Below are 10,014 nucleotides of genomic sequence, written 5' to 3'. Positions count from 1 at the left end.
ACGGACGCCGTCGCCGCCCCGCGCCCCATGCTCCGCGACGCCGCCGGCCCTGCCTCGCTCGTCGCTCATCGCCGCGCTGCCCCTCACCGTCGCCCGTCGCCGCGCCGCCCCTCACGCACAGTCGCCGTCGCCGTTCCATGCCCGTCGCCCTCGCCGCGCCCCTCACGCTGTCGCCATCCCCGTGAGCTTATAGCAAATTTTGCTAATTTAATTAGATGTGTAGTAATTTAGATGTGTAGTTAATTGAGTTAGGTTTTGTTCATAGATTTTTTTTGTTAGATTTTTTTCATATTGTGTTAGATTTTTTTTCTGTTCATAGATTTTTTTGGGTGATATTATTGTTGAATATGCATGTTTGTATGTTCATATATATGCAAAGATCGAATAAGTCAATTTTTTATGATTTTTTATGTTCATAGAATTTTTATGATTTTTTTGTTGTAATTTTGTTCATAGAATTTTAATGATTTTTTTCTTCATAGAATTTTCTTTGTCAATTTATGTATATGTTCATATTGTGTATGTATAGGAAAATTGTGTATGATCAAAGTCATTTATGTATATGTTCATATTTAGAAGAAAAAGCAGGAGAGGAAAAAGGAAAATAAGAAGAGAAAGTGTTTAATATAATTAGTTAGAAAAATAATAGAACTAGTTAAACTAGTTTATTTTTAGTAAGTACTACTTTATGTTATTTATAGTAAGTGCTTAATATATAGTTGAACTAGTTGATTTAATAAACTACTTTATTTTACTATAGAAGTAGTTTATTTTTAGTAAGTACTCCCTCTGTCTGAAAATACTTGTCATCAAAATGGATTAAAAAAATGTATCTAGAACTAAAATATGTCTAGATACATCCCCTTTTATCCATTTTGATGACAAGTATTTCCGGACGGAGGGAGTACTACTTTATTTATTTATAGTAAGTGCTTAGTAGTTGAACTAGTTGATTTAATAAAACAACTTTATTTTATTATATATATAGAAGTAGTTTATTTTTAGCAAGAAAATTAATAGAACTAGTTTATTTTTTTAGTTCAAGCAATTAATCCCGCATCGACGTCGACGATGCCTATCCCGCATCCTTGTCGTCGACTCGGCGGTGGAGGCCTGCTTGATCAGGGCCATGTCCGGGACTGGGCTCCGCCGGGCTGGTATTGGGAGGTGCTACCTTCCCGGGGGCGTTGGTAAGGAGCCAGCCCGTTGTTGACCCGATCCTTGTTTGGTGGCAGTCGCGTGGGCCAGTGATGGTGCCGAGGCTTCCGGACACCGCGGAGGTGGTACGTCACCGTGTCAGCGAGGAGGACGAGCACGTTCGTCGCCACATGGTTGCGTTGGAGGGCAGGTTCGACAATACCTGACAGGTTTTTCAAGGATCTCACTGGAGCTATGATCCTGTGATGGTTCCTTATCTTTGGGTGTCCACCGCCCGCGACGATACCCGTCGGGCGCTACGATTCTAGTTGTATTAGCGATGCTACATGTATGATAGTATTCGAGGAGTATTAGTGATAATATTCGACAATGTACGGACACAAGAGATGATGTACTTTTGCTTATAATTGAATGCATGCTAATTTGAATACTACTTTATTTTACAATTTGGTTTTGCTTATTGAATGCTCATATTGGAAAAGTACTCCTACTTTGAATGCTAAAATTGGAGAGCACTATGCAGAAATCTAGGAGCCCCCTCCATCATCCACGCCGTCGTGGGGGTAGCTTCTCCTTCATTCCCGTGTGCTAGACAATTTGGTGTAATAATGCACTCGGGAATGAAAGAAGGAGCTACCATCACCGATAGTCAACCCGTGATTAATAATAATGAGCTAATTTAGGTTTTTTAGTACATATATTTAATTGTACAAGTTTAATATTTGAATTATGAACATAAGCCAGAAATTTCGTACCCGGACGACGAAAACCGCCCGAGGGAGTGCGACTGGTGCCATGACGACCGAGGTATGTGCGACAGGTTCCTTGAGCTGGACGAAGATCAGCGCTTCAGCATTAAGCTCGAGGAGACCTTCGATGTTGAAACGGTACGCAACGACGACAATAATTTTTTTCGTAATTAAGAACGACTTCAACTATTTTAACGTGTATTTTTCATCTTTTCCAATTCGACTAGCTTATCCCATGCTATGCAAGACGCTATGTCTTGGAGAGGATGGATTTTGAAGACCATGAAAGTATGGAAACCAAAAAAAATCACCTAAGGACCCATCATGGTGTGGATTTTGAAGTAAAGTTGTACAATTCTGAGAGTGTAACCCATTTTGGTTGCAAAAATTGGGAAGTAATTTGCAAGATGTATGGTTTTGATGAGGGTATGCTTGTCACCATGGATCTTGGTGATCCTAAAATTGAGCAAGACAATATGGACATTTGGGTCCTTGTTGTTACACTTCCAATTCTTCCCCATGTGAGCTTCTCAAACATAGTTATTAAGTATATATTGTTTATTTCAAAATAGTTGACAGCTTATTTCCATTGACAGCTTATTTTCATTCTTCAAAGAATGTGCGAAAGATGGTAGACAAAACCCACTACACCAATGGCTCCGAATTAACTTATAAGGACAAAAATCATCTGATCGCATTTTGTACTGATCTTGAGAATTACAATATCTACAATCGAACTCCTCAACATTATGGTCAATACGTGCTACTAGTGCACGTGTTGAACTACGGTAACTACCATGGAGATACCCTGGTAAGATTTTTTACTATAACGACATCCGTGCATCTTTTGCATACTTCTAAAACTAGTACATCTTTGCTAACTACGAAGTTATTACTATGTTATTCAACAGATAATCCCGAATGATTGTGTGCCTCATTTGATGTATACGCATGGTCGCCTTGATGTTTTGAACATACAACCAGGTCATCCTACGAATCTCAACTATCCATACCGGATTTCTAAAAGAAGTGGAGACATGACAATCAAAGAATGGAAAAAATGTATGGACAGTCGTAAGGAGGTTCTTGGAAGCAAAAGGAAGCGAAGCACAAGAATTGGAGAAGGATGATCTTCATTCTTCATAATGGAGAGTCAGGGTCTATATTGTTTTATGCTATTTTACCTTAAGGGTGTTTAGGTCCTACCTGATACTGATGCTCATGTGCTAAGAACAATTAAGTAGGGTTGGGTTCGATGACTATGAGGATGATGATCGTATGACTTGTTATTAATAACGAGTAGAAGTTGTATGATGATGCATGATTAGTAGGACTTGTTATTATATATGATGATGTATGATGCGAGCATGAAGAGTTATTATATATCAGCGGGTGAAATGAACATAGCAGTAGCGTTGGTAAACCAAGCACGAAGATATAAGAGAGGCCACTTCTCTCTATTAGCCAGCTAATAACAACCTAAATTAACCCCCAAAACCCCTAAATCAGCCCCTTTCAAAAAAAACCTCAGCTCCAGCCAGTTGCTGACGCGTGGATGCCTTTTGGTCCCGGTTTATGTCACCAACCGGGACCAAAGGCCCCCCCTGCCTGGGCTGCCCGCAGTGGCCATGTGGAGGCCTATCTGTCCCGGTTCGTGTAAGAATCGGCACTAAAGGCCAAGGGCATTAGTACAGACCTTTTAGTCTCGGTGTTTAAACCAGGACAAAAGGCCCTTACGAACCGGAACAAATGATCCTTTTTTACTAGTGCATACACATACATATATACACTCCCTTGTGTTGTTGGTCTAATTTTTAACCATACATGTTTTTCTATTTGCGATTAAAGCAGTGGCGGAGCTACAAAAGAAAAGTTGGGCTGGCCAGAGAATACAAATGTTTTCAAATTCTGAACCATATATACATATTTAAGCTAGAGAAAAATTCACTACAGGTCCTATTACTCGCGCTAGCGCCAGCTTTAGTCCCTGTGGTTACAAATACCCTAACGCTCTGTTTGGATGTAGACATCCAAGACCTGTATATTGCATTGGCTCCAATGCCTAATATCCCAAGGCATTGGCATTGAGCTGCAATGCCACACTTTCTGTTTGGATGTTCTTGTATTCGACACTTGGAATTCAAGGGACGGAGCAATGCCAAATCTTGTTTGGATGCGCATAGTGTAGAATTGGGCATTGTGACATGTATGAACATTAAATTTGATCATCATGCCATATATTTGAGAGATTGTGTATTATAATACAATAAAAATGCATGCAAATAATTTAAAAATTGGCACAGACAACATCAATTGTCCAAAATACATGAAAAATTTGCTGAAAAGTGTACATAGGCAACATGAGCACATTATCATGCACTGGACAAGATCAACTCCTCAAAAACATGAAAAATAGGCTGAAAACTATACATTACAGTAGTATACAGCAGCATATTATGATGAACTTGATAACACTATCAACTGTTCAAAAACATGAAAAATTAGGCTGAAAACTATATGTAACAACCACATAACATTATGAACTTGAGAACATCAATTTGTCCAAAAATATCAGCAGCAACATATTATGATAACCTTGCCAACAACATTACATATTATAACATGTCTCACACCATCCAGAACACATAGCAAGTCTTGTGCATAACAATGCAACTTTAGGACAAGTTTAGAAGTCTCTCACAAACTAGGAGAACTAAAAGTAGCAACACACATACATATTATCCATCAAGAGCCATTCTACTAATTCAACATCAACAGCCATTCCTCCTGAAGTTCATGGGAAGCTCAAGAAGCGCTTGGTACAAGCGTTCGGTAAGGATCAACTTACCATAAGATCGCAATATGTCACCACGAGCTAGATCAGGGATCATCTCAAGTGTCGCAAGGATTTCAGCAGGAGGTGTAACTTGGGGCAGAGGTAAAGGCTCGAGTGACTTCAAAGCATCATGAAATGAGCCTTTCATATCCCCAAGTAGGCATAGGATGGCATCACCGGTTCGCTGTTTTTTTGTGGCACTTCAGGAGAGTCTTCATTGGGTTCTGTAGTTGGTTCTACAACAGTTTCAGCACCAGTGACAGCACCTTCAGCATTTGCATGATCTTTTGAGTATATGGTGGTGATAGCATCCCAATTCTTAATGACCTTGTTCTTGTAGTGCCCTACTTTCTTGTTAGCCTACACACACACAAAGAGAGAGAATTGTCAAACAAAGGTAGATCTTACATATGTACAATACAATCTTAATGTGGAAAGGATAAATTTCTTACCGCGACATATTTAAGCCACACATCTTCACTATCAATTGACAGCTTGTTATTGATCCAATCCCACCCAAATCCACTTTGAGAAAGCATCTTGCTAATGGCCTCGTAGTGCTTTTCAAAGGTTTTGTACCTTGAACTGACGTTTTCCTTTGTGATGGTCACAGAGCATTTCTCACGCACATTACCTATAACAGCACTGTAGACATGGGAGTTCCATCCATTCTGGGCATGATCACCATTGTTGTGATGCTCAACAAGGACCTCGAGTAGTGCAGTGTCCATTTCATCTGTCCATGTGAGGTAATTTCTACCAAATTTTTTTCCACCTCCTTCATCCATGGTCCTACAAGAAAATGCATGCACATAATATCCAAACACAAAGACAACATAAGGTGCATGTAAGTTGAAACACAAAGACAACAAGGTAATGTCACACATACATATGTATATTAATTTCATAATATGAGGCATGTACAAAATACCCAAAAGGCACACATCCCACCAAATTCATATCAAGGTTGGTCCACACATCCCACCAAAGTAATATCAACTAGCTAGCACAAAAGAGAACACCATTATCTAGTCGACCTGCACATCCTACTCCAACTCTAGTTCAGCATGTCTCACGAGGTACTCATCAAACATGTCATTAGCTAGCTGCTCTCTAAAGTTGGTCCATGAAGTGCTGACTTGAACACTCCTAATTAAGTTAGCATCATCTAGAGGATCATCTTCGGAAGAGGCTATTTCATTATCCACTTCCTCAAGCAACAAATCATCCATCACATGCTGCCTATCCCTTGCAAAGTTGTGTAACACACAACAAGCATTAATAATTCGAACCTGCAATAATGTTTGTTCATCATAAGCATTTTCCATTAAGAGAACACCATTATTCAGCACCATATGGACACATCATACCTGGTCCTTTATGTCAAAGAAAGATTGACAACGTAGGAAAGCCCACTTTTTCTTCCACAACCCAAATGTTCTCTCGACTACATTTCTAGCTCGAGAATGACGCAAGTTATACAGCTCTTTGGGAGTTTGAGGTTGTTGTTGACTTGATACCCACTCTTTTAAGTGATACCGAGTCGATCTGAATGGAGCAAGAAATCCTGGACCGTTGGTGTAACCAGCATCAACTAAATAATATTTCCCTAGTGTGTCAAGCAAGTGAGTTAGCTAACAATTACAGAGGAGAAATGAATTACCAAGAGAAAGTGTCATACCCTGTGGTACGACAAATGCATCTTGGCCGCTCAACCTCATTGCATCACGCAAGACTCTTGAGTCAGAAGCTGAACCCTCCCAGCCAGGCAAGACATACATAAATTTCATATTCCAATCAACCACACCAAGCATGTTAGTGCTGATAGCTTGCTTCCTGTTCCTATATCTCCCTTGGTCACACACGGGCACACAAACATCAACATGACACCCATCTAGCGCTCCAAGTGCATTGCCAAACCACTTCCATTTGTAATCATCAGGTGGCTGAGTAGAGGGATCAGGAAGCTTAATGAACTCCCCGGTTAGAGATAGAATCGCTGTTAATACATCGTCAAAGTGGGTACTAATAGTCCATAAGGAGCGCTTGTAAGTTCCACGCAGAATCCTCATTTTGATACCATGGCCAACTACCAACAAGAACATTGCCACCTTTTCTTCCACGGAAACATAGACACTGTCACGAAGACCAGCCCTCTCACGCAACATGGTGCATAAGTCATGGAAGTTTCTTTTAGTTAAATGCAACTGATCATAGCATGTTACTTCTGCCCCATCATACATTCCTTTTAGCAAATACTTCCGATGAATGTTTTTTTCCTCATCGTCACTAAAGCTCCCTAAATCCCTTGGTGCCCTCTTCGTACTAAGATATGCTATCCCAAGAAGAAACGATTCAAAGTACAGTTTGGTCAAAACTATCCGTCTCCTCTTTCTTCTTTTGTTCTCCTCATTTATGTAAGCAACCAAGTCCATGTCAGACATGGTGCAGCTACATTACATTTCACAAATTAGACACTCATGCCTCATTCAATCACACAAGTAAATATACAAAGACATGGTACAACAATCATTTCAACAACCTATCAAAATTTCAGCTATCAAAAATTGTTGTGCTAATTTATGCTACAACAACCTATCAAAATTTCAGCAAGCTTTCAGTCATTTAAGACAGGGCACAACAAGCATACACTATCTAGTTCTCTTCACCACATGAATGACAGCAGAAATTATCTCTGAACATACCTTCAGTTGGTCTACAGGGATGTGCCAATCCAAGACAAATAACCTGCAGCAGAGTTAATTTAAGCAAGATTAGTAACTTAGTATGCAAACATATTGGAGAAGAGGGATGAACTGTGATGGGGAAGAGGGGGAGCGGCCATCAGATCTGAATGGGAGGGAGGGGAGGTCATGGGATTAGGGTTGAGTAGGAGAGGGAGAAGGGCGGATGGGGGGGGTGGTAGATGGACGGAGCTACCGCCAATAAGGATGGGAGAGGACAATCCAAGGGTCTGGTCGCCGGCGGCCATCGGACCTGAAAGAGGTGGGGCGATTGGGGAGGGCAGGGGGAGATGAAGCACGAGGAGAAGGCCTACCGTAGGAAGGGAAGAAGGAGGAGGAGCGGGAGATGGAGGAGACCTGCCGGAGATGGGAAAGGAGGAGGACGGCGGAGGGAGATGAGCACCCACCTGCGCCGCCGCTGTTCTCCCGCGCCGCTTCTCCCGCGCCTCTGTGTTCTCTGTTTTCGGGGGGAGGGAGGCGATGAGGGTTGAAGAGGTAAGCGAGCCAGACCGGGCAATTTCAGCCGAAAACAGAGCGGGGAGGCAGGGTATTCGCGCGGGCAGTCGCTAGTCTTGGCGCGCTGTGTCTAATATCAGGCTACGATGCCACGACTAAATACCCAGGACATCCAAACGCTGGCATTCGGGAGTTACAAATGCCAAATGCCAATATTACCACCCAATCCATACATCCAAACGTAGCTTAAATACAGTCACCAAACTTGCTCTAGGGGGTCATCTACGGTCCATTGTACGTTTTGCTGTACGTATTCGCTGACGATCCCCTAGAGCAAGTTTGGTGACTATATTTAGGGTATTTGTAACCACAGGGACTGAAGCTGGCGCCAGCGCGAGTAATAGGACCTGTAGTGAATTTCTCTCTTTAAGCTACCAAAGTATACCAAACCACGCTATCAAATTGGCAGTAAACAACAATTGAGTGCACTATTAGACAGTAAACATCAACACTACTTTTGTTGTGAACTAGTAAACTCTAAAAGTGGCATCTGTTGTGGACTTGTAAAGTGTGAAGAAAAGATCTTCAGTGGATTATCTATGCTTATTGGGGTGAAATTTAGGGGATTTAGGGGATGATTTAACGAACAATGACCTAAGTTGAATTTAGGGGAATAAAATTGAGGATCATTCAAATTGATTTACCTATGCTGCTTGCAGGGATTCATATTAGTAGTGATTCTGATGAAATCAGAAAAGAAGCTAGCATTTTTTTTTAAATCATTCTGATGGATTGAGAGAAGAAGCTAGCTAGTTGGGTGCATGGATCGCCGCCTACCGCTGCGTGGTCGCGTGGGTCGGCTGAATAGATGTGTGCCGGTTGGCCGTCCATCCGTGGGACATGTGTGCGGCGCTCTGGTGGCCGGCGGCCCGCGCAGCGGCAGCCGGCGGCTGATGTGTGCTTCCTACTGCGTTATGAGGCGGCGGTCGCGGTCAAACCCCGAGCCTGCATCACTGTGAATCCTACGCGTGTGAGTCTGCTGCGTGACTTCTCTGTATGGTGTCCGTCAGCGCTGCAGGCTGCAGTAGCATATAATTTGATTTTTTTGCTCCAGACCTGGCAGGCCATGGCCCAATCGGTCTTGCCGAAGCTCCGGCAGTGGTTTTTTTTTTTTTTTGAAGCTTCCGCCAGTGGATTAAAGAGTAGAAGATAGATGGTCCGCATAAACTAACACCTTTGAGCATCAGCACACGGTTGGTTCTATGGTAGGGAGTCAGATGGACATTATACGCAAACCACATGAAGAAGACACTTCTACTAAGTTTTAGACCTTTCAATATTTATACCAGTACGAGTTCTTCTTTGTTCTATTATTTTTTAATTGGTGTTTCAATTTTTCCTTTGCTTTACAGGTTATGGGCATACCTCATACATCCCATTTTATCTTTCGAATGCGGCATTAGGTACTCATGCTATTTTCCACGAGTACTAAAAGTTCCAATGCAAGGTACTTAAAAGAGATACCTCCTAGACAAAACGTGCTCGATATATTTTATCCGAGTTTTTCAGACCATGCTGTTTTGGAGTATTTCATAGCTATAATTTTTTTTGGCTATGGAACGGACTAAGGCCTCCTGTGGGCTGCGGGGATTTTGTAGGAATGCTATAGGAAAAATTATTTTAGAACCCTTTTAGTTTGTAGGAACAGAATCCTATTTCTTTGAAGGAATCCTTTCTATCTCGAAAACAATCAACAACTCAATATCACCTTTCCGTTGGGTCTATCTGTCACGATTCACATCGTACTTAGGGTAATCACAAGAGAGTGTATGCATGTGTAAGTGTAACGAGAGTGTATACACGTGCAAGTGTAACCAACAACAGTGCACTCAATTTAAATCTGCACGTCGGGTGTCATTTCATTTTAGACCTGTTTTGCTTCCAAAAACCAGGCAGCAAAAGCTTCATTCGTTGGAATATGGACCCAAAAAAGCGGGCCGCGCACGAGACTGAGCCCAAACCAACGAGACTCTATACCTGGAGTAGCCGCACACGGCGCTGTCTCTCTCTC

The sequence above is a fragment of the Triticum dicoccoides genome, chromosome 6B, assembly GCF_002162155.2.
Source record: "Triticum dicoccoides isolate Atlit2015 ecotype Zavitan chromosome 6B, WEW_v2.0, whole genome shotgun sequence".
Lineage (NCBI taxonomy): Eukaryota > Viridiplantae > Streptophyta > Magnoliopsida > Poales > Poaceae > Triticum > Triticum dicoccoides.
The sequence above is the reverse complement of the archived record's forward strand: the minus strand, read 5'-3'. Positions refer to the sequence as shown.